Source organism: Crocodylus siamensis, chromosome 3 (genome assembly GCF_052110815.1).
Source record: "Crocodylus siamensis isolate JL-2025a chromosome 3, ASM5211081v1, whole genome shotgun sequence".
NCBI lineage: Eukaryota > Metazoa > Chordata > Crocodylia > Crocodylidae > Crocodylus > Crocodylus siamensis.
This window is the reverse complement of record NC_143397.1, coordinates 145269965-145296529: the sequence shown is the minus strand read 5'-3', so window position 1 is coordinate 145296529 and position 26565 is coordinate 145269965. Positions and strand designations below refer to the sequence as shown.

Genomic DNA, 26565 nt, shown 5'->3' with positions numbered 1-26565 from the left:
AGGGCTACATTTGGATAAGCATTTAGATCTACCGATTTTAAGAAATAACTTAGAGACATCTTTAAGACTGTCTTTAAGCCAGGTACGACTGTCTTGAAGTATAATATACTAACAAAAACACACAAAACCCACATTCCCCCCCCCCACTGCTGTTTTGCAAGTCCTAGTTAGAGCGCACGGTACAAAATTAAGGGTGACCTCTGACATGAACATACTGACGTGTAAAACTACATTTCGTACTGAAACATTCTTTAGGGTTTTCTGTATTAACAGAAGCCTAGCCAAATATTTGTGCAAGTTAGATTTTACTTGTACCACTTGATTTGGTAGCTGTGAACAATTCAACAAATTCTAATATTATAAAAGCCTTGTCTGTCTGTCTGTCTATCCATAATGCTTTATTCGCACTGTGCTTGGTTGTCTCAGCAGCCAGAGTGCTCCAACAGACAGACACACAGTGGAACGCTGCCATAATAGTGGGAACTGAGGGGCTGTAGTGGGGGGCCGAAGCAGGGCCCCCCAAACAACAGCCGGTAGGGACGGGGAGGAGGCAGGGAAGATGGGAAGAAAGAAGGGAAGGAGGGGAATGGGAAGGGAAAGGCGAGCGGGGGGGTCACCCGTGGCAGCCAGCCACCGTGCTGTGCCATACCACAGCCCTCCGCTGCCATCGGCCCCGGTCACCACCCAACGCTGTATGCAAGTGCCTGGGAGGCAGGGGATCTGGGGGGCGCACAGACTTGTACCCGAAGCAATGGGAGGGCAACTGGACCCAAAATGACGGGGAACAGGGGGGGAACTAGCCCAGCCCAAAGCAGCAGGTGGGGAAGGGAGGGAAGCTGGACCCCGACCCGAGGTCGGGGGGAGATGGGGGGGAGGGACAATGCAGGCATTTTTCCCCACCCCACGTCATGTTTGACAGGCAATTTGCTAGCACAAATATAACAGACATCAGCAATGCAACAAAGGACACAGCCAAAAAAAATGTCCAAGCATAGGAAGAAAAACGTTTTTTGGCCACATCAGATTTTTCTTTTTTTAAATCTTCAGCAAGAGAACAACCATTCAGTTTAGCCCATTAAGTTAATTATCACACACAAAATTAATTCTGAAGGTATCTATACAAACCCAGGCTGGAAAACCTGAAGCAGAGATAGCATCAGGAAAAAATAGGTGTCCAAAGACAGTGTATTCACCACTAAAGAAAAAACTGAATATAATCCTTCAAAAAAAAAGAATATCTCTGAAGCTTCAACACATGGAGTCAGTACAGTAGACAGCAATATAAAAGGGACTAACAAACTACATAACACATCATCTCCAGTACAAGTCCTGTTCCAAGAAAGGCCTATTAATTTTGGAAACAATTCACTGCTATGAGATACCAGTCAAATTACTAAAACTGATCTAGTGAATGCCTGATTTGTTATCTCAGCAATGAAAGAGGGTTACCTATGATGACACTTGCATGAGAAAAGAAGCTTTGTTTCCAACAAAATTAGCTTGTGCAATTATTTGTGAAAAATTCTGCTAAAAAATTCTACACAGATAGATTTAAAAAGGCAGAGTTTGCATTTTAAACTTGCATCCAAGAGCTACATCACACAGTTTTTCACCATATTCAGATATGACAATACATTCCCACTGATAACCTTTAAACAGGGAGGTTCCTACACACTGGTTTTTAATGTGCACATTTCTGTTTCGATTTGTCAGTTACAGAGCCCTAAATACATTCATCATGCATGTACTTATTTTTGGTAGCTACCATATTTATGTTGGATTCCTTATTTGGACTCCTTTCACAACTGAGCAGCAAAGTCTAGTCATTCCACCTCACGTTCACTGGTTGCTCTTATATTTGAGGGCTAATTCATGGGTGATGATAACCAGTGAGCTATTGCACACTACATAATGCACATTTCACTCACAAGCAGAGATAAAATTATGCTGCTGCAGGCAGGCTGATTGAAATAATCATATTTTAAGGTATGACCTCTGTTCATCCCACTAGACCATTAATTCTACAATCCATGTCTACTGTTAAGAGAAATATTTAGCTAATATGCTTTATCCTGCATGACTGGACTAATTTAATAAAGATATGCTGCAAGAATAACATCTCAGACACAATTTACATTTTTGTTTTTTCACTGTAGAACCCAGGGAAAGTTGGAGGAAAGAAAAACAAATCAGGATTTGGGAACACTAAGCTGAATATACAGCATTAAGAGAGGACAAAATGTGCTGAATAATGGAATGATATTTAAAGCTACTAGGTAATACTAATGGATATGTCAATGTGTGTGGAATGAGTTCGCTAATGCATGCCCACAGACACCTCTCTCCCCACATTTCTTCAAGTATTTCGTAACTAAAAAGCTAAAGACTTGCAGTGGCCTTACCAATCAGGCCCATGACAGAAGCATAACCAAGGCAATCTCACCTATATAGGAATGTTTCGTCTGCAACAAATAAATTAAAAGATTTCACTCCTCCTTCTGCATACAGATGCTTAGCACTTCTGTGAACTCTGAATAACCATGGTTGGTAGTTGGGAATATAAACAGCTTTCTTCAGCTGCTGACAAAAGTACAGCATGTTTGTGTGTTTTCAGGCACTGTTTAAAAGAGCATGGTCTTCTCAGTTTCATTATGACTAGTCATGACACCGTATATACAGACAAAGCAGGATTATTAACCTCTGGCAAGATACCATTTGGCAGAGACAATGCTTTAAGATGGTTATTTTAGAGGACACAAAGATACAGAACACAACTTTAGAACATTCTTTGTAGGTGTAAAAGTGCTTGATAAAGTTATTAAGAAGCAGTTTTGGTTGGGGAAAGGTGTTTCCCCCCCCCACCAACACACACACACACACACACACACACACACTCTCGCCATACTTGCAGGAAGTACCAGGAATGGAAATGACATTTTCTCTCCATTTCCAGTGCTTTTGTTTGACTTTTTTTTTTGGGGTGGGGGGGTAGGGGGGGTGCAATAAGGCTATGGGTCAAAATCGCTTCCAGATCAGAAGACTGAGCACTGGCTTGTGCCATACAGGAAACACCCAACAAGGGTCCTGTTAACATGTAGGCAGCATGGAAAAGGAAGCAATTTGATTTAATAGTACAAGGGGAAAAGCTAGATCAGAGAGGAGAAAGAAAAGATGCAGATCAGGATAAGGAGTCTGTTAAAAGTAGGATGAAGGCAAGGTAGATGTGCACCTTACAGACTACCTAAATCAAAGATGTATAGCACCTTATGTCAGCCCAAGCTCACTTCATCAAATGCTGTGAAAGGACATCCACAGGACAGCACCTCAAACATAGTGATTTGACAGGGACAGAGGGTGGGAGAGAGAGGGGGGAACTATTAGGAGAAGCAAACAAGTAATGAACCCACAGAGACGAAGGGTATCATAAAAACTAATCTAGGTGATGCGATAAGAAAACCAGGATGGACAGACAATAGGAAGGAAAGAAAACTGGATGGGTTGGACAAGGAAACTGGATGAGGAATGGGGAAAGGATTGACTGGGACTGGTTGGGAGGGAAGGCAAGGATTGGGAGTTGATGATGGAAGACACTGAGCTCAGAGGAGAAGCTGAGGGAAGAGATGGGTGACTGGAGAATGGGACTAACTCTAGGAAGAGTAAGGGGAAGAAGGAGAGAGAGACCTGATACAGAAGTGGGGAGAATGGTGGGGTAGAGCCTAAGATGAAGATTAGGATTCTTAAATCTGTTTGTTGTCAGCAGATATAAAAAAAACTGCTGTCAGCAAACATCTGTAAAATACTGTCAAAGCCCACGTCATCACGTCATCCATACATACATACATACATACAGGTTCATCTGTACACAGGATGACTGTCTACTGTTGCTCTCAGCTACTCCATTAACTCAAATGGGATGGGTCCAAGTGGTAAATTTACAGCTTGGGCATCCACCTGATGCCACACAATGGCATTTCTGATTTTTCAGTTTGCCTTTAAAAGCTAGGAAATTATATACCAACAGAAAAACTGTCAGTGGGCCGTAACATCTGAAAGTCAGACACTCAAAAATTAGGCTATGCTGCCTGCATGACTAATTTATTCCCCCTTCCCATCATCTTCCCCTCCCAGGGTAAATGCATTATAATCCAGCCTTTAATACTACTCTCACAGATTCTCTTTTTCCAGAGGAATCCTGCCTCATTCAGTGCACAGGACAGACCTGCTCCATGACTGACATTGTAGGATGCCACCTCAACTGTTGCAGAAGTTGGACAGTGTACAGCGACAAAAAATCCCAGGAAGGGAAAGGAGGGTCCAATGTTAAAAAACACTTAAATATTGTCTTGGAGAACTGGATTCTTTCTCTGTCTCTGCCACAGATTTCCTAAGTGTTGCTGGGTGACTCCTTGATTTTCACAGGTCACTAATGCCCAATGCAGTTTTCATTTTCTAGTCGTCTCACTTGAGGTCTGTGCAGAAAAGCAGAGCAATCCCAACTGCAGTGGAAGTCTACAAGAACGGTGCTTGGAAGATAGACAGTTACATAATGCTAAGTGCTCAGAAAATAGATCACCATGAGGTGTCTCAAATAGTGCCCTCCCCTTCCTCCCCCCAATATGAACATACTTTTGATTTTAATCTAGGTGTCATTCCCAGTTTACAGATGGGGAAGCAATGCCACACCCTCTCTGGGGGTTTGTGAAGGTAAACTAATATATATGAAAGCCTGAGACTGATGAATACCATTAAAAGGCCCATGAGTAAATTAATAACTCTCTTTATCCATCTTCAGAGCTGACTATGACCAGCATGAAGTAAACTAGGCCTGCAGCTATCTTTGAGGCAATGAGAAGAACAGCTACTCCTTTATCAACACTACCCATACAGTGCACAAAATGAGGAAAGTATCCAGTGAAGGAAATAGCACAAGCAGCTTTAATTCTGACATTTCCTAATGAGTTCCTGACTTAGCAAACATTTATGTTAAGAATGTTAACACTGTATTTATTTTAAATACTTGTAGCTAAGAGCAGACATGTTACTGATATTTGTCATCTGCTGAATCACTAAGCATTCTTTATATTTTGCTCTTAGATCTTTCTTATACAGGGTAAAGTTGGGTCAATTATGAGAGGAATAAACAAAATGAGCTTAACAAGCACATTAACCACATGAACAAGAAACATAAAGCTCACATTGCTGCTTGCATCTGGGTTAACTTTTGCTTTGCCAAAATACCTTATTCCAAATGGCTGCAATTCTCCCCCAAAACACAGGGATAGATTTAACTGCAAAGTTCTCAGACATGACACCAGGAACATTTCAGGAGAAAAAGCAGCAGTGAACTTGTTTTAAGGCCATTGTGACTACAAGCTGCTGGAAAGAAGCAGCAAGCACCTCAAGCAATCCACAGTCCTTTAATCACATATCTCCCAATGCTTTACAAAGTTGGATAAGCACGACCCATGGTTACTAATTCCCACCCCCCAGTAATAACATATTTACTGTAGAACTGCCAGCAACCACATCCACATATATGAAAAGCCTCTTGATGTGATCAACAGTTCTATTTTGGGGCAGAAAAAATCTGTAGCCCACCTGTAAATATTGGAAACCCAGAGACAGTCAGCAGGACCTGACTGAACATAACAAGCAGTAAATAGCTTATGTCAAAAGATAAGTCGTAATAAATGTCTCGATGGTAGGCTGTGCCTTTCTTAGCAACACAGAATTAAGACCAGGTTGAGCAATCCCAAATAGCTGATGACTAATCTCCACAAAAAGTTTCCACAAATACCCTGTATTTTAGGCCAAGGTAAGAGGTTGCTTTTTTGTTTGGCTTTTTCCCACAATGCTGATATTTGTGGGAGCAAAAGGGCCCAGCTCTATCTAGAAAGTACAGATGAAGTTCAACTACAATTAAAAATTCACAGAGACAGATTTAATACTTAAAGTCATCTAAATCTATTTTGAATACTGCTTTCCAAACTAATTGTCTTGCACGTTACAAATTTAAAGTAATGACCAAACTTAGAAGTATAAGAAACAGCTGATGAAAGAAGGTCTGAGGTGCTGATGGCAGAAAGCTATTCCAGATTACAAAAGGTGCAGAAAAAAAAGCAACCAACAGCAGCCACACTACAAGCAAACAGGGGACAAGGAAAAGTAAATCCATAAAAACTTTCAAAACCAATGAAAACCCTTGTGTCCCTAACTGAGTAGGGAACCAGTGGAAAAGAAGAATGGCAGAAGTGGTCGTGCTTCTTTGTCCACATTCAGTAGGACAGTTTCCTGGAGAAGGCTATAATCTAAAGCAGGCTGCTAAAACGTGTCTGTGAGCCAGATTTGGCCCCAAGGAACCACACCATCTAGCCCACAGAGCTCCCCATAGGCCTGAAAATTTGGTGGTGGAGAGCATCATTAATTGCCACACCCCAGCTGCCAAATTTCTGGACCCTGGAAGGTCGACAGCATGGCTTTGTGTGCTGGATCAGGTGCACGAGGCTGGGGCGCAAGGCCCAACAACTCGCACAGAATCTGGCTCACAACACTAGGGGGCTGGACTCGATGATCTCCTTCCAGCCCTAATGTCTATGAAATAATGTCTATGAAACTAATCCAGCCCACAGGGCCAAAAGGTTGAGCAGCACTGATCTAGACAGCACAGAGTATTTAAGACCACACCCAAGGCAGAATACCGCACTTAATCAATTGTAAGATGAGGTCATCTGGCCATTTAACATGGGGAGGGATAAGGCCTTACTATCGAGTATGGGGTAGGGGGGCACACAGAAACTGCAACTTCAGTTCCAGCTGTGGCTCCAGCCCAGCTCTGTGCCTGAGGCTGTAGGAGGGACAAAACCTGGAGGCACAGAGCAAAGGTAAGGTGGGGGTAGGGCAGTGCAGGAATAAGTAGGGGGTAGAGACTCTGGGGGAAGGGGATAGGAGGACGGGCAGTAGGGACCCACAGCTGCAGGGGCAGGAGTGGCATAGAAGGAAGGGCAAGGCAAGGGAAAGAGGAACCAGAGCCTGAGGCTATGGGGTACAAGCACAATGAAGGGTAAATGAGGGAGGCATAGGCATTAAGGGGCAAGCTAACTGCCTCTCTTACTGCCTGCCACACCGCCTCCACACTGCCTGCCCCTACCGCCTATCCCCCAATGTCCACCCTATTACTTTCCCCCCACTGCCTGCCCTACCATGTGCTTCCCTCCTGCCTCTCCCACTGTCTCCTCACTGCCTGCCCTACTACTGCCCCCCTTAGCACCTACAGTAGTGGGGGAGGATGAATTTAAAATGATCCTCCAATAATTAGATTCCATACATGGAAAATTATAACAAATTTATCAATTTTCCATGTATGGAATTTGATTATTGGGGGGTCATCTTAAATTCAGGGTCATCTTGTATTTGGGTAAATACAGCAATTGAAATAATGTATAAAGACAATTACTAAGAGGTGCACCATATATGTAGAAAAAAGCTACATGCTAGCAGAGAGAAGAAATTCAAATAGAAGGCCAGATATTGAAACGTGTTTAAAGATGCTTCTCCATTTATCCAAAGGAATATATCTGTTGTTCAGCTGAAGGGTAGTTGCAATGAAGTCATCTTCTCTATGCCTGTCTTCACAAAAAAAAAGTTTCAGGCGTTATCACTGTTGAAAGCACAGAAAGATATGCATGACTTGGGGGTAGCACAGAAATACTTAAGTAAATGTTAAAAGCAGAGGAAGACAGAAGGGGGAAAAATCCACAAGCTAAGAATAAAGCCCTTGAGGAGGGACTTAGAGGCTATACAAGAACAGGACTACTGTCAGAGCCAGCAAGACTGATTTAAGACACAAAATAAGAAATGACAGGAGGATACCAGGACTTACCTACAAACATATGGAAGTGGCCCATAATGGAAGGAGTTTAGTGTTTAATATTTTAGGAGGGTCAGGCAGGATGGGAGAAAGGAAGCAAGCCTTGGCCAAAGAAAGAGAATTCTGATCTATGCAGCTTACCAATGAGAACAGCCCAATTAGAAAACTTACATACTGTGAACCCAGTGAAGATAAGAGATGGCTACCAAACTTCTGTCCCTGAACTTCAGGTGAGGTTCAATATCTTGACCCTATTTCTTGTTTAATTAGCATATGATATATATGAACCTTCACGCTCCAATTCATTGGAAAGGAGACGGAATTCTATTTATTTAAATTAACCTTTAAAGACAGTCTTTGAAAGATCCATATAGCCTCAAATTTCATTCTCCAGTGTCATCCTTAATTTCAGTTCAGAGAACATAAAAAGAAGAGTAATGAGAAAAGTAGAACAATATTTATCAGGATCCCTGTAAATTACTTTCACTTTACAGACCATAAACTAAAATATGTGGCATGAAAAGTTTATAAAGTTCACTTAAGGAGAAAGAGATTTGCTAGAAAGATGCATATATTATTTTAGTTAAAGGAGCTAGGAATGGTTCTTGTGTTAAGAAGACACTGGCCTCTTGGGCCACCAAATCCAATACAGCCAACTGCCCATGAAGTTCACCTCTTCACTAATGAGATTTTAGAGGTGGTCCATCCATCAAAATGACTGCAGTGCAGTGGTATTTCTGGTACACTCAACCAAATTATCCTTTAAAAACAGTGCCTTCAAACATAAATGCCTCATAAGGTAAGTAGAAAAACCTCCAGCCTAATTTGCTTAAATACTGAACCAAATAAACTTACTTTAGCTACCCAGCTTTACAAATTTAGGTTTCACGTTTCAGGTAAATAAATTTGATTGACAATGAGGCATGGGGTGCTGGAACCCAGCAGTAGCTTTCACTTCCTGGTTTGAGTTTACGAGATGACTATTACAAAATCTCTTACCTTACAATTGAATAAGCTTCATTTGATTGTCCCAATAATTGCCATGCAAAATCACAATGCTATTTTTATAGTCACTATAATGACAAAGAAATGGAGCATCGGGTACAATCAGCAGTTAAGATACAGACACTTTTTATCTAATAAGATATGATAATCATCACAACAGGACATTGACAATAAGCATTTAAACCTGACTTGGCAGCATAGACTTCTCATACCTCCATACGGACTCCATAACTCCATAATGATGAACTATGCATAATCTACATTAAAAACAACTAAACTGGAAAAACTGTGTAGACTGTGAAGAAGATCTGAAAAAAGTACATTTGCTCAAGACCAGCAGTTCTCAAACTACAGCCCATAGGCCAGATCTGGCCCCTGAAGTAGCTGGATTCAGCCCACTGCATGTGGGATTAGTGGCAAGCAGCTCAGCCTTGCACATCTTCCTCCCTGCCCTGCACCATAACAGTGCACCCTTCCACAGCCCTCCCTCCCTGCTGTCTTCTCCTTCCCCCCTTTCCTACAGTAGACAGAAATCTCTCTCCGCTCTCTACGTTAACTGGGGTGCAGCTGTATTGCAAGCACCTGGCATGCTGCTCTAAAAGCTTGGGCTCCACTGCTCTGGATCTATAACTTGGTCCATTTTATGAGACAATTGTAGAACCTAAGGCTACCGACACACTGGCCCTCTAGCAATACATGTTGCCTGGACTTCAGGTTCTAACGGTTAGTATGAACACCAAAAACCACCCTTTGTTTCCACTGAGCTATTTTACTGGATGAGACACTTCTCTTACCAGGTATGCTAGTGCCAGGGAAAACTGGACTCCAGAAACCTTTATCTAAGCACCCACTCCTTCCCTCTCAGATCCTCCTATCTCTGGACTCATTGCCCAGTCTGTCAAGAACTGTATTCCCTAAGCCAAGGTTATAAGATGGTTCTCCCTACACACTTAGCTGTTTCACTTCTTAACTACTGACCCATGCCAAGAGCTAGAACTCAGAAATGTAGGGATCTGGAATTTATTTCAAGATTAGTGGTCTTCCTAATGTCAGCAAAGCAGTCTATGACTTAACATGCTTGATACAATACTGGGGAGCAGTCCATGACCTAACACGCTTGATACAACATTCTTGTTACAATTTATACCAACCTGAACCTTACAGCACTGAAGGGATGCAGTGAACGGCTGAATGCTATTAGGGCTAGAACGAGAAGGACAATATCAGCCTCCAAATGTGCAAGAAATAAACCAAAGTATTAGCAATGTTTCAGGCCCTAAACCAATAGAATTATAAACAATGCATGGGAAATGAATCATCTGAAATCTCTCTATTGCAATTCCCCGCCTCCCTCCCCCCCACCCCAGAACATGTTACAAATTACTTCTGACAGGAAACACTGGCACTCCACCATACCACGCTTAAGGACTTCAGTTAGCACTTTGTGTTGAAATGTGAAAAGGCTGTTTTCAGGAAACTGCACCCAGTTCTCATCTCAAGAGATCTAACAACCCAAGGTAAGAAGCCGGTGTCACCCTGAAGACTTGTGAAAATGCTTCAACCCTACAACTGCCTAATGCAATGTCCCATCATCTTGCTTAAAGCAGTCTTGTTTAACTCAGCTGAGGTGGGAGTCCTGGAGAAAGATGCTTTCTGAAAGCATACCATCATACAGAACAGCAAAGTCCATTCTATCGAGGGTGTCAGAAACCATCCAGTGGCTTGGTGGGAACTTTGATGCCTTGTGGGAGAAGAAAGCAGCACAGTACATTTCCCCCCCAGCCATTGCAAAGGGTGAGGCATCAGCATGGTGAACCAAAATGGTGAGGAGCAGTGTGATCATCTATTCCATATCTGCATTCCAGCCAGCATTGCACACTGCCAGAGCACCATGAGAAAACATGTTTAAGACTGGGTTTGTATCTAAAGCTACATCTTCTTGGCCTGAATGATACTAACTTCACATACCCAATTGATGGGTGGAGCTGTATCAAAGCACTTTTCATTGCATTCTCTCCTACACTGCCACTGGAAAATGACCTTGCTTTAGAAAGATGGCTACCTCCAGACCTAGGTTCCTGAACATCAGCTGTGATCAATATAAAGACCCTGTCACCATGAACACACCTTTGAACACATGTGCCATACCTGTGAACTTTCAAACTACTGATCTGAGAAGACTAGGTGCAAGTTACCGTATTTACCAGAATATAAAACAAGGTTCCCCCCGCCCCCACCTTCCCAATCAGCATGGGGGGGGGAAGCCCTTCGTCTTATATTATTTATACAAGAGAAACTCATTAAGTACACTACCTCTTATTCAACTTCTTCCAGAAGCAGCAGCTTAGTAAGGGAAACCAACTGTGGAGTTGACTTGGTTCCTGCCACCCACAATGAGCACACCTATAAAATATGTGGCCTGTGATACAAAAACATCCTGATAGGAACCCTTTTTTTGTTGGGTTTTTTTAAGGAAATTTTTTTCATGTCCCAAGTCAAATCAGCCAAACCAATTCCAAATCTGTGAGTCATTCAAGAACCATATGTGTCCCTGCTACTGGCAAGCATCTTCCACCCCTGCCTGGGGCTTCAGATGATTCCAACTCCTTTGGAGGGCATCCTACGCACAGGCCCAAGCCTGGAGACTTGGGGTTCAGATGCCCCCAAGTTTTATTTGCCCTCAGCTGTATGGCTGCAGGAGCAAGCTATGGAAGAGTCTCCCATTTCCATAAAGTCATCATATAGCTGAGATCTTCCCACTGGAAGTAAAAGTGGGAACCTACCACAAGGCTAGGTTAATGTAGCCCATTGGAATAAATACAGTACCCATTGTGCTCAGCTATCCTCAGCACCAACTCTTTTTCAGCTCATGGTGAACCACTACAGTGAATAAATTTCAACTTCCTCTCCATACTCACAGCTGAGTAGCACCTTTCTTTCCAGTTTCCAATTATTCCTATTTCTGCACCAGCAGTAAATGTCTAGCAAACATTACCAAACATCTATATAGGTAAGAGGCTGTGGTGCCCCCTTTCTTGGCTCATTACGAGGTGGAACAAGACCAGGCAGCGCCATGCCTCATCTTCTCCAATACTGTTATTTGGATAACATGATATCCAAAATTAACTGTATTGTTAAAATTCCTTTCACCCACAAGGCTGTTACTACTATATTTACCTGAATCCAAGATGACTTTGAATTTAAGATGCCTTCCCTCCCAATAATTAGATTTTATATAAGGAAAAATTATAAATTTGCTATAATTTTCCATGTATAGAATCTAATTATTGAAGGGTCATCTTCAATTCATTTCCCCCCACCCCGCCAAACCGCTACTGGGGAAAGCAACGGCATGGGGGCAAGTGACATAGAGGCCAGTGGCCTGACCACTGCCCTTTGCCCCGGCTCCACTTGGTCCCCCCTGCCATTTGCCTACCCTCCAGTGCCCCCTGCACTCCCCTGCAGCCTCTGGCCATCTGTTCTCCCCCTACAACCTTTGCCTTCTCCTCCCTGCCTGCCCCATGGCCCTTTACTGTCCATCACAGCTCTGGCACCATTTTAGCAAGGAACACAAAGTATGGGGTAGCCCTGGTCCCAGCCCCAGCTCTGCAACAGCAGTTGCAGGAGTGGCAGCTCCAGCCCAGGATGCTGGAGCTGCTGCCACTGCCCTTTCCCCCATCCGCCTTGTATTCAAATCCAAGATGAGGGGCACTTCATCTTGGATTTGAGTAAATACAGTAACTACTACTATATAGAATAAGTATGACTGGAAGAAGACTTCAAAAAATAGATTTTTTGCACAAAATACTTACCGTATTTTTCGGACCATAAGACGCACTTTTTCCCCCCCAAAAGTGGGGGGAAAACGAGGGTGCGTCTTATGGTCCGAAGGTGTGTGTCCCGGGGAGACGGGGCGGAGCTTGCCCACGGAGGTGGCGGAGCCCGAGCGGGACACCCGCCGCTTGTTTATGCCGTGTACCGGGGAGACGGGGCGGAGCTTGCCCGCGGAGGCGGCGGAGCCCGGGCGGGACATCCGCCGCTTGTTTACACCGGAAACCAGCGCCCGTGCCGGTGGCCGGGAGCCAGCAATAAAAATGGCCGGCCACCGGCACACATAGTCTCTCCTGCCATAAAAACTGGGTGCGTCTTATGGTCAGGTGCGTGTTATGGTCCGAAAAATACGGTATTTAAACTAGGTCCATAATATCATTAAAATTACACAAAAGTAATAAAGGTATCCTGGAATCTACTGAGGCTAATAAAATATTATAGATTCTAAAGGACATTGAAAAAGTTAGCAAAAAATGAGGAAGGAACCTCGACTAGCAACATATAGACAAAAGGACAGAACATATGAGGCTAAGACATTACTTCAGTAATAAAAACTTTTACAAAATAAAGCAAAGTATTTTTTTAATCTTCCTTCAAGGAAGCTTTGGTATTACTCCTTAAACCTGGGAAGCCATATTTATCCCTACTAATAACTATACTGCTGAGTTTGTCAAGAGATTTTCATGCTTCTTGGACTATCGAATGGGTGAAGTTTTGAAAACTGAATGACTACAGTTATACAATGGAGGCAGTCAAATGTTCACTAAGCAACCCTGACAAAGCGGATTCAACTTAGGTAGTTAAACTGTCAAGGCCCAGAAAAACAAATATATATTATAAGTATCTGAGAGACCAGAAAGAGTTTACATATCATAGAAAAACTCTTACTGAAACCAAGCCAAAAGCAGGCTTGACAAATATGCACCTAGAGAACAATGTTGAGAAAATGGGAATATACACCAAAAAAACAGAACTGTAGGCAACAGAATCAAATGGCCTTAAAAGACAGCTCTGGATGACAGCCATGTTTATTTTGTGTCATCAGCGAAGTAACTATAACACTAAACAGCAAATTTCTTCAGAAGATGATTTCTTGCCCACAAAGATAACCTGATCGTATCTAATGCGCTTAGTCTCTTCAGGTAGCTATTAATTCTTTTCTCCTTTCTCCATGGCAAAAGTATGACATTGTTTTTTACAGCATTACTTCTCTGAGTTGCTGAGCTAAGTAGCTGAAAAAATAATCTACATGGCTGAAAGTTTTTGATGTTTTGAAACCTCTGCAATGCCATACAACCAAAGACAAGGTTTCACTACAATACACATTTTACATTAGTAGCATTTTATAATTCAACATCCAAGGTAAGTAGCTTAACTGCTTTGAACACAGGTTGGTAAGAAATGTCCCGCAGGCTTGATCCAGCCCACAGAGCCATAAGGCTTTGCCTTTGCCCATGCTGGAGCTGGGCAATGAGGAGCAGTGGTAGGGCCAGGCAGCTAGGAGCTGCTCCCCATTGCTGCCACTTCTTTGTGTCCCCTACACCTTGGGGACCCCTGAAGTGTGGGTAAAGCTTCCAGCTGGTGGAGAAATGAGCCAGGGCTGGGCACCTTCCACCTATTTCTGAGCTACTGCTGGAAGCAGGAAGGGGGAAAGGATGTGTGTGGAGAAACAGCAGCCGCCATGTGAATGCAGCTTCCAGCTGCCAGGCAGACTCCCCATCAGCTGAAGGCTGTGCTCACACTGCAGCCGAAGAGAGGGGGCCAGGAAAAGTAGAGGTGGCTAAGGGAGTTCCCAGGTGCCTGGCCCAGGCACCAGCAAATTCCCCTTGCTGCTAACGCACCACTGAAACCACTTCACCTGCACCAGATTAGAGCGGGGTTTTTCTGGTCAATGGCCAAAAAGGTTTCTGCTTTAGGACACTGACAAAACGAAGAAACTATATACAACACTTGGATGCATATTGGAATATGAAATATTTTGCTTAACTGCATAATACAATGACAGTCCCCCAGCCAGTCTCAGGGGTGAGGGACGTGGGCAGCTACCCAAGGCGCTAGGGCCAGAGGGGCACCACACAAACGCATACACAGCCTGGTCCCCACAAGCTGGCTAGTAAAGCAAGCAAAATGGTGGCTTGCATCCATAGATGCTTCCCAAGCAAATCCCGGGACGTCATTCTCTCCTTGTACTTGGCCTTGGTGAGGCCACAGCTGGAGTATTGCATCCAGTTTTGGACTCCACAATTCAAAAAGGATGTGGAGAAGCTTGAGAGAGTCCAGAGAAGAGCCATGCGCATGATCAGAGGTCAGGAAAAGACCTTACGACAACAGGCTGAGAGCCATGGGGCTCTTTAGCCTGAAAAAGCGCAGGCTCAGGGGTGATCTGATGGCCACCTATAAGTTTATCGGGGGTCCCAAACTCCTGCGAGACCATTTCAGGCTGGACATAAGGAAGAATTTCTTTACTGTCCGAGCCCCCAAGGTCTGGAACAGTCTGCCAGCGGAGGTGGTTCAAGCACATACATTGAACACCTTCTAAAGTAAATTGGATGCTTATCTTACTGGGATCCTATGACCCCAGCTGACTTCCTGCCCTTTGGGCGGGAGGCTGGACTCGATGATCTTCCAAGGTCCCTTCCAGCCCTAATGTCTATGAAAGTCATTGGTGCTACTGCAGGCAGTCCAGCAGAGGCAAAGCCAGCCACACTGTCCAACCCGCTTCCCTGCCTCCAGCTGCTGCTCAGCAACTGGGCTAGGCAGTGCAGGCATCTGTGCCTCCCTGCCACACTGCACCCAATGCTCCTGCCTGCAGCAGCACCACTGACATGGTTGGGAGTGGGGAGGGGGCACTGCCAAAATAGAAGGTTGCCCAGGGTGCCGTTTTCCCTAAGACCAGCTCTGACAGTCCCCATTTTTTGACTACTGCTTACATTGTAACCAAGCCTAGTTATCTGACTATCAGCTAAATGCTTAAATGTTTAAATGTATTACAAATCTCCACCTCATTATGTATTTTGTAACAGAAGCCTTTAAACACAACATGCAAAACTGACTAAGAGCTTCAATTACACTTCTAAAGCAGCCTTCAAATGACTGGGGCCTTTAATTTTAAGCCTGCTTTTGGAGTCATAAGCAATATAAGAAACAAGGTGACAAGCTTCAGTGAAAGCTATTTTTGTAGTTAATGAGCAATATGTACACTGGGTTTGGCCGAGGTCATGCTCCAAGTAGATACATAGCCTTTCTGTCGCTCCAAAGGCTACATAGGCAAATGGAGTAAATTGAAAAAGTTTTGGCTCAAAGGGCAAGATTTATAGTAGGCCCAGCAATAGAAAGAGGAAAAAAAAGAATGAGATAAGCACAAGAGCATAAGAGTTTTCATGTAAAGCAAGCAAGTGGTAATCAACTGAGTAACTGTGCACCTAGACTATGGTTTGGTAGTCTATGGGCAGAGGTACCTCAGCAGCTAACGTGGGTGACTATACTCACAAGTGGTTGATGTTTCCATGTAAAGAATAAGTATTTGGAAGAAAACAAAGGAGCCATTTTTCTCACTGGTGAACTGCATTTGGTAACACAAATACCCTTTGAAAGTGTGAAGCACAACAGAATCAGGAACCAATTCAGACCCAGAAGATCCAACTGCTGTATGCACTAGATGAGGGGCAGGCAAAATATGACCTGCAAGCCAGATCCCAACCCCGTGCGGGGAACAGCCCTGGCCACCACATAGCTTCTGGGTGGGGCCACTGCTGCTGCCGCCAGGAGAACTGCTCTGCTTCCCTGGCTCCTGATGACCCTGCTGCAGTGCTGTGAGCAGCAGGTAGGGAAGTACCAGTGGGCAGATGGAAGCTGCAGCAGTGCGGGACTGCAGAGCCCATGGACTGCTCTCAGCAAGGCAGCAGGAACACAGAGTCCAGGCCCATTGCACAGGGCTCCCTGTGGCTCACATGCAGCTCCCAGGACTCGCGCACCACCACGGGGAAGCCTCACACGACACAGCCCACAATCTTCGCAACTCCCTGCCACCACATGCAGCTCCTGGGACTCTGCTGGAAGTGGCAGGGAGGCCCACATGATGGAGCTAGGCTGGCTCGACTCTGCTCACTGCTTCCCAGCAAAGTCCCAGAAGCTGCACATGGCAACAGGGAGTGGGGCCAGGCTGCCAGCTCCATTGCACGGGGCTCCCCCATCATGGCACGCAACTCTGGCTGGGTCCTGGGATTTGCATGTGAGACACAGGGAGCCCACGCGATGGAGGGGGGCCAGTCTGGCCCTGCTCCTTGCCACCAGATACAGCTCCCAGAAAGGGCTGAAGCTATGAACCAATAGCGGGGCTCGACCTGCACAAGCCATGAGCGCCCCCAAGGGCCTGCCACTTGCTGCTGCTGCAACTGGTGGTCAGAGCTGCACACCATGCGGGGGCAGCCCATCACACCCACAACCTCCCTCACACCACCACGCGCACCCCCTCCACACACAGACCCCCCCACCCCCCCTTTTGAAATCAACACATACACCCCTACTCCCCCCACAAACCCCGACCCCCACACACATACACACCCCATCACACAATATACAAGAGTAAGACTTTATTTTTGAACTACTATGCAATCACTTCAAACGCATGCAAGTCAGGACAAAAATATTTTTTAAATAAAATTAAAATGTGTTAGATGTTTGATTTTTAGCATATGATTTTTTCCCAGTTCCAAGATGGGAAGCATCCACTCTACACATCCCATCCCCCACACACCAAAGGAGTACTTCTGGGGGCAAAGGGCAGGGGTTAGGGGCAGGATTTCCAATCCCAAGAGGGTGTCCAGGGAGCAGGGGTATCCTTGTGGCCCTTGACAGCTAATCCAAAACTCATTAAGCAGCCCAGAATAATTCCTACCCCTGCAGTAGATCCTTTATGACTTGTTCCTAAATTGAGCAACCTGTGACATCTTCATATAGGTGACTTCAACAGGAAAAAAATGTAATTTTTGTGTGTGCCAGTTTCTGATAAGTTACTGATTCTCTCTTAACAGAATTAAACTTGAATCTAAGTAATATGTTATCCTTTTTAACCAAGTTTAAGGCCAGGAGGAGTAGTCGTACCAAATAATGGGCCTTATGGCAAACAATTAAATTTCAAAGTTACTATTCTGTATTCAGCCTTGCATCTTGTATTTGGCTCAAAACCTAACTTCTAGAAAGCCATCCAGACTAGATTTAAAGAAATCATGAGATGATGAATCCAACACTACTTTTAAAACTTTCTAGTAGCTTGTTACTTTCACTTAAAAATTTGTACCTAGCTTCCCATTTGATTTTTTGCCTGGATCCAGCTTTCAGCTACTGGATCCTGATATACCATTCTCTCCCAAGGGAACTGAGGGAATCCTGTGCACTGACCAAGTCACCCTTTAGTATTTTTTTTTCAATAAGTTACAACAGGGCTGTCCAACTTTTAAGTGACCAGGGACCATACACCCTGTGGGCTCTACTAGTGGAGGGTGTGAATCCTGTAAGCTACGAGTGAGGGGTCACAGCCCGCTGCAAGCCACATGGATGCTTCCTACCACCGTGTTCCACCAAGTGCCTGCGCCCCCACCCAGCTGCAGTGTGGGCCGACACAAGTACTCCCCTCACTGTTACTACCACCCCAACCACTCCTGGAATCTCCCCTGTCCCACTATGCACCTTCATGGGCACTCCCCTCCCCACCACTGGATTGTAGCGGTGCACCAATGGAGATTTTCTTGGCCCATACTGATAGCCAATTATTCACCAGGCATAATCAGCCAATACCTATCTGATAGCTAATTTACAGGAGCACAGCCGGGCAGCATGGAGAGCAGCTTCCTGTAGGTAAGTCTGTGGAGGGGAAGGGGCGTGGAGGAGGCCCCCATGGTGAGGGAATGGAGCAGAGGCAGGGGCTGGGGATGCTGCCCAGTCAGGGCAGTGAATGGGACCCTGAGGCCAGAGCAAGGAGTGGGACGGAGCCATGGGTGACTCATCCAGCGGATCAACGTATCAGCACTTAAAAATGGTGGTGGGGGAGCTTAAACTTAAGTTTGTCGAATGAGCAGGGATGTGTTTAGGGATGGAGTCGAGCGAGGCGAGAGTAGAGGCAGGCCGCCCAGCCCACTGTGGGCTTGGGGCTTTCTGCCCTGCTGCCTTTGCCTCAGGAGTTGTGGCTGGCTGCACTGCATCCCCTGGCCTGCCCAGCAGAGGGAGACAGAACTTGCTGCCACCACTGCTGCTGGAGAAGCAGGGGATGCAGAGCCAGAGCATGGCTCCCAGGGCAAAGGAAGCAGGGTGGGAAGCCCTGAGACCACAACAGACAGCCTGCCTCCACCCTTTCCCCACTTGGCTCCACTTCTAAAAGCATCCCCACACTTAAAAATGGTGGCAGATGCACTTGAACTAAAGTTCATTTGACAAACTTAATTTCAAGTCCCCCGCCATAATTTTTAAGTGCTAGAATGCCGATCCCCTGGACGAGCTGCCCACAACTCTGTCCCGCACTTTGCCTTGGCCGTTGCTTTTACCCATCTTAAAACACATCGCCTGGATGGGCCCGTGTTACAGAGCAGAGCAGACTAGGGCTGCCCCAACATTTACCTTTCTGACAATCAATTTTATCAGCAGCAATTTTATATTTCTTCCAGACAAAAAGATTTTGGCTAGCACTGAACCTAGTACCAATTCCCATGGAACTCCATTAGAAATGCCACTATTGATGGTTACCTATTTTGATTCATAGATGTAGGGTCGGAAGGGACCCCCTGCCCTGGGCAGGAGAGAATACTGGGCTTATATGACCCCCAGCTAGGTAATCATCAAGCCTCCTCTTAAAGACCCCAAGGTAAGAGCCAGCACCACTTCCATTGGATGTTGGTTCCAGATTGAAGCCACCCTGACAGTAAAGTAGTGCCTTCTAATGTCCAGCCTGAACCTACTCTCAAACAATTTATGGCTATATTCTTCGTTACTCTAGGAGGTGCTCAGGGTAACAGGATCTCTCCCATTCCCCACTGGTCCCCCCGGTAACTTTACAGACAGCCACCAGGTCCCCCCTCTGCCTTCTCTTGTGAAGGCTGAACAGGTTCAGGTCCCATAGCTTTTCCTCATAGGGTCTTCCCTGCTGTCCCCAGATCATGTGAGTGACCCTCCTCTGGACCCTCTTGATGCTGGCCACATCCCTCCTAAAGTACAGTGCCCAGAACTGGACACAGTACTCCAGCTGCAGCCTGACCAGTGTCACATAGAGGGGGAGGATCACGTCCTTGGCCCTGCTTGTGATGCATCTGTGGATGCATGACAAGGTGCGGTTAGCCTTACTGTCCGTGTCCTCATATTGGCGGCCCATGTTCATTTTGGAATCGATAGTGACTCCAAGATCTCTTTCTGCCACTGTGCTTTCGAGAAGGGAGTTCCCCAGCCTATAGATATGCTGCTGGTTCTTACTGCCCAAGTGCAGTACCCTGCTCTTGTCCGTATTGAATCCAATCCTATTCTCATTCACCCACCCCAGTACCTGTCCAGGTTATCAAGCCTCCTCTTAAAGACCCCCAAAGTTGGAGCCAGCACCACTTCCCCTGGAAGTTGGTTCCAGATCCTAGCTGCCCTGACTGTGAAGTAGTGCCTTCTAATGTCCAGCCTGAACCTACTCTCAAACAACTTATGGCTGTTATTCTTTGTTACTCTGGGAGGTGGTTGGGGGAACAGGGTCTCTCCCATTTCCCACTGGTCCCCCTGGTAAGATATTTTGGCAGAACCTAATTTTTTTAAACTGCTCATGCCATGGATACTGTAGAATACTACTGTAGATAAGAATGCCATGCTGTACTAACTTAAACACCTCTTGCTCTCATAGTCTCAGACCCAAGTCAGAGGATGTTGACCTTGAAAGCTTCTTTTTTGGCAAAGCCAAGAGGAAGGAACTGTTCAAGAAACTGATGTGGTAGATACCACCCTAAGCCTTTCATTTAGCTGTTCTACTTAGCTTATATGCTGCAAGTTTTACACTTAAAGCTGAAAGGCATTCTTCACATCCCAAATTCTGAGTTCTCTCCTTTGAGGTAGATCTATGAAGAGAGTCTATAATTATGAGGGCAGCAGAGGCACAAATGGCCTCCACATCACAGGGGGAGGGAAGAATAAAAAAGCCATCCTTTCCTTTCAGCATCCAGTCAGAGGGAGGGTTGAAAAAACAGACCACCCATTTAAAGCTGCAGGAGCAGTCAGCCTCCACCATCATGGCATCAAGGATAGGGTTTCCCCATTTGCAAAAAACTTAGTGTTTGGCAGATGCACAAAACTAAGGTTCATTCCCTCTACCCCCAAATCTTGCTTTATTCATACCTTGCTCTAAGTGACACATTCCTTACAAAGTTGAGGGCCTTTCCATAACAGAGCGTATCATTTTTCTCCTCTGCAATGAGTAAATAGGCAACAGTCTGATAACTGCCACCCAGAATAAACTGAAGGAGCTCTTTAATACCAAGTTCATTAGAAGAATAATGAAGGATCTGTTTATTGGGCGCAACTTACCAATGATCTTGACCCATTGGAATGTACCTCCGAAAGTACCCTTTGCTCTAGTATTAGCAGTAACTATAATCCACACAAATTAAACTAACAAAGTTCCCTGTCTTGACTGAAGGGTGCAAAACATTGATACTAAATTCTACAAAGTATTTATCTAGCATTATCTAGGACATATAGGCTAAACTGAACCACAAATGATACACAATTCTTGCACAGTAGCATTTGTACACGTAATGTCTTGCCATGCTCATCGACTTTCAGCCCATCGGTGTGAAAGGCAATGGATTTTCATAACAAGTGTTGCAATATGATAGTAGTGCATCATACAGCATTGATGAGCTTCTTGGTAATGAAAGGCAGGTAGTGGGAAGAACGCAAAAAAATGCACCACACTATTTTTTAGGGTGTAGCACATCTTTCCAACATAAGTCCCATACCAAAACCACCGAAAACTGACTACTTTTCTTTTGTCTGGAGCTATAAGGTTGATGTGTCAATTTAAATTCAGAAATGTGAAGCTTATTCCAAGACTGGTATGCTTTATTAGTCATCATCATCAACCACTAGTCCCGGAGGCACTTGGTGCAAGAGAATGTTGTTTTTTGGACATCCTTCATTTCTACCCTCAGTCCAAATGCATGTTGAAGAAGGGTGTGACATCAGGGCGGCAGTCTAATTAGCCATTCCTCTGCTTCTGCACTTTGTACTGGCAAAAGCTTGCACACTTTACACTGACCTAGAACCAAATGCTGTAGGGAGGTTCTTTGGTTTCTTCAGCAAGCTGGAAAGTCTGCATCTGCTCTAGGTAAAGTAAATAATTGTACATTTCACATTAAAATAATCAAAAGTGTAGTCACAGAACAATACACTTGCATAAAAACTGAATTCCAAATTAAACAGCAATGAACTTTCTGAACTTTCAAATTATTATCCTGCAGAGGTTTCAATTCATAACCGCACTACAAGGTGTCAGCAGAAAGGTGGAAGCTTGGTAACGGTCATAAAATGTGGAAGCGTGGTGGAATAGCAATGGAAGCTTCCGCTGAAGTAATCAATACTGAAATAGCTATGTTTTCCAGTTAGCTAATAGATGAAATGGAACCATTCATGTTTCTCAGAGCTATTGTATCAATTGTCTGCAGAGTCAGCCAGGTTACTTTGGCATCACCTGGCACCGCTCATGTCTGGAAGTTCTTTCACAACCGAAATGATATATGTATGCACAGGCACATGTGCCTATATGCACATTCACACACTCAAATGTGTGCATAAGCATATACACATATGCATCTGTTTATAACATTGTGCTCTAGAGTTTAGTAACAAGGGCTTGATTCTGCAACAATACAAAAACCCAAACAAAATAAAACAAAGAAACCAAAAACAACAGTGCTACATACTGGTAAAACAGTACAGTTCAACGTCAGATCTAGTGTCTGGATAAAGAAGGGAGACCCTTAATGACAAATGTATTTGTGAAACCAATTTTCCTCATACACTGCCCATAATACAAGTGATATTTGTCAAATGAGGAGTTACAGGAATTGTTTCATTATTATAACAGAAGACACACCAGACATGCACACTAGAATTATAAGCTAGCCTTGCAATGAGATGCAGACTTATGGGTTAAAAAAATTAAATGATAAATTCCAGTGATTCTGTAGTTTCTTGTGAAAGTCTTCAGGATCTAAACAGCTTCTCAAAATTAAGCAGAACACCCCTAATTCACATAGAGACCAATATGCGATGGAAAAAACTTTCTGCCAGGCAAACATGCAACATATCTTCAAGTTGTCCTGGCTATCTAACCCCAACTGAAGGAACCAACAGGATGCATGGCATGCCTGTTTGTTTATCCTGGAAACATCCATGTTCTTTCCTTACCTCCCGTCTTGATCTACAGAGAAATGAAAGATCGTCCTATCTTCTCAAGCATTTAAGACTAACTTCTTACATACTGGGATAGGAAGAAAGACATGAATAAAATGCAAGTCTTTCCCCAGATCTGTGCGATAAATAAGATTTGGATAAGATTTGCCATAAAGGAAAGGATTTCCTGGAATGAAACAGTGAGTCTCATGGGTGTTTTAAATTAAAGTGCAGCCTGTTAGTGCACAGTACTTTTCTTGCTCTTTTCACCAGCCACGTTTGACACCTCGTCAAATGTAGCTGGGAGCCTGCCTAACTGCATGACCCTCAGCCCTCAGAAGCATGAAGGATTCTGTTCAGCAAAAAAACCTGACACAACTATTATGGCGCTATGTAAAAATTATCAAGTGATAGCAAAAAACCTGCCTGCCTAGGTTCCAGAGTCCATACAGCTGCTAAATGTCTATCTAGGAGTACACAAAAGCTGAAGCTGACTCATTCATTATCCCATCTTTCCAGAGTTAGATTTTTAGCCTTTAGACTTGTATGTAGAGTTCTGGCACAGAATACCATGTACTATTAACTAAGTGCAGAAAATGTTGCAGGTATAAATTTTACTCCCTAGAGAAATTCAACACTCCCTGAATTCAGCATTCACTGTCTTTCTGTTCTGTCAATAAAACACTTTGTATATTTTGGTTCTGGGTACATAACTAGGACTCAGACCCTTAACAGCAGTAAAAATAGGCAGACACTTGGTATTTAAATAGCTGAAGATGGGAATATGTTTTGTCCCCACTATATTATTTACATATTAAATATGAGACAGTCCTTCACACTATTACTTACTGTCCTGGGCCTGTATTCCAAGTTCTTCATGGCTATACAACAAAGTGTTATCCCCAAATAAGCCATTTTCCCTTCAGATATACTACCTAGCAAAAAGATGGAAGGGGAGGCAAGACTGTTCCTGTACCACCACATTTTCTTCCTCTCTGTGTCTGCCTTTCCAAAGATTGACCACATTTGTGGTTATATGCAAGTGTCAAACTTCCTATAAATAGCGTAGTTAAGGTTCCAGATTTCCACTGTGGTTCAGCAGCATCAAGCCTCTGGAAATGCATTTTGGTTTACATTCAACCACTAAACTAGCTCTTTAAAGCATGAATCCAATACTGAAACTATAAAAGATTTTTACTAGGAATCATCTTGTTGGGCCCCCCCTTTCATGAAGTAGTCGAATGTTAATACTGAAACTGAGAACTACTAAAGCTCACTCTGCAAGTTGCCTCAGGATAAAAAGGTTTTGTGAAAGGAGCTTCCAGACTCTTGAAACATTAATACACTCTTCGTGCGGGGGGGGCTGGGGGGGCAGCAGGAAGATATAAGACTTAAGCTGTCGCTTCTCTAGCAGTAACTAATTAAGAGTATTGCATCTCAAAGAGCCAGAGCCTGAACCCTTCAAATGCATATGCTCTCACATGTGCAAGATGCATTTAGAAGTAGCATATACTGGAGCTACAGATGTACACTCTACACTTCCTTGTGCTCCTGTATAAGAGCATAAAAGAGGCATGATAACCTTGAACCTCCATCAATTCTCTTGCAATTCAAAGCTTGCAATACCGATGAATTAAAAAGCAGGACAGAGGTTGGGCCATAAGACACATGCTGACAACATGTCAGAGAACCATAACTGTCATTGGATTAATGACCACTCTCTCTCTCTCTCTCTCTCTCTCTGAGTACACATCAGCATTAGGGCGGGGCGAAGCTTCAGTAGCCAATATGATTCTGAGAAGATTCGGCCCAATTCGGGAACCCAATCTCCAAATCAGAAGCAAATAAGGAGACCAATTAAAAGCTCCATATTGATTCGAAGCATCCGAATAGATTCGGAAAAGCTTCAGCCACTTTGCAGATTTGGCCATAGACTAAACAGGCAACTGCCTCCAGCTGGTAAATCTGTTGGGGTTGTGGGAGGGAAGGGGCATGGAGGAGGGAGGAATTGGGACTGGGACTAGCTGTCTAGTTGAGGTGGGAGTGCAGGGGGTTGAAAGATGCAGGCGCAGCAGCACTGGGAGCGGAGGCTCTGCTACCACTTGCCTAGCTGGGGCAGGATGCAGGTGCAGCTTGCTCCAGGCAGAAGGGGGCAAGCTGCAGCAGGGCATAGCCCCCGCTCTCAGTGCTGCTGCACCCACATCCTGCACCATTCCACGCTGCCCAGCAAGCAGCAACAGCACCTGTTCTTCCGTGCCAGCTGGCAAGCAGCAGCAGGACAGAGGCCTCACTCCTAGGACTGATGCGGGCGCAGTAGCACTGGGAGTGGGGGCTATGCCCTGCTGTCGCTCTGAGCAAGCCAGGCATGTATCACATCACATCTCCTCCCCCCCCGCACTGAATGGGCCAGGTGGGGGATGGGGATGGGCAGGGCAGCCCTGGTGACCTTCCCCATGGCTCCCCCCACCAGGGCAGAGGCGGGCACACCTGGAGAAGCTACGGGAGAAGCCCCCATGGCTGCTCTGCCCAGACCCAGCCTTCCAACACTTAAAAAATAAATAAATATTTTTTTTAATAAAGCCCTGCACTCACCAGCTGTGCAGCAGCAGCAATCAGGGCCTCGGGGGGCTCACGAGAGAGTCCCCCCTCCCCCCCAGCACCCGTGTGGCAGCTGCTCCATCACAAGGGTGCAGCACAGCTCAGCAGGGCACCGCACACTGTCTGGGAGCTGGGGAGGCTCCAGCAGTCACTAGAGCCTGGCATCACTCAGCCCCAGCTGCCCTGCTGGAGCCAGTGAGTGCGAGGCTTTTTTTTTTTTAAGTGTCAGGAGTCTGGGAATGGGCAGGGGATGGGGCCAGGCAGGGCAGCCATGGGGGCTTCTCCCGCAACATTCCCCCCCAGGAGAGGCAGGCACAGCTGTAAGAGGCGGGGGAAAACCTGCCTCCCCAGCCAATCCGAATCTCCAATTCTGATTCCACCGAATCACATGGGAACAGCGATTCGAATCACTGAATAGAATCACTTTCCTCCAAATCGGCCGAATCCAAGTCAAATACTTCCCTATTCACACAGGCCTAATCAGCATGGGTCCTCTGCAGTGATTGTAAGCAGTAGTTTATCCCTAGAGGGAGACTGTAAGCAACAGGGCTAGTTGGAGTCATTAAGGAATTGCAGTACTGCGTTTCGTAACTTGGCACCAGCCATGGCAGCCTAATAGAAGTTGTAACACCTAATAGCAATCAGTTGTTTAGTCTATGTTCCAGCACAGTCAAAGATCTTAATATTTCTGAAGTAAATAAACCCCATGTTCCCATGGAGTTTATGTTGAAAATTGGTGCTTGTTTTGATGCTCATGTGTGTCATCTCCAGTGGTAGTGTCAACTGGTGCTTGGTGTAGCTGGTCTGCTAGATAGCACTGGCTAGACAGTCCTTGTCCCCTAACAGGATTT

General features: G+C 44.9%; 1 protein-coding gene across 3 annotated transcripts in view; it reads right to left on the bottom strand.

The window, feature by feature from the left end:
* The window catches only part of E2F3 (E2F transcription factor 3), a 62990-nt gene that overhangs the window by 19653 nt on the left and 16772 nt on the right, over positions 1–26565 (bottom strand). The window lies entirely within an intron of this gene.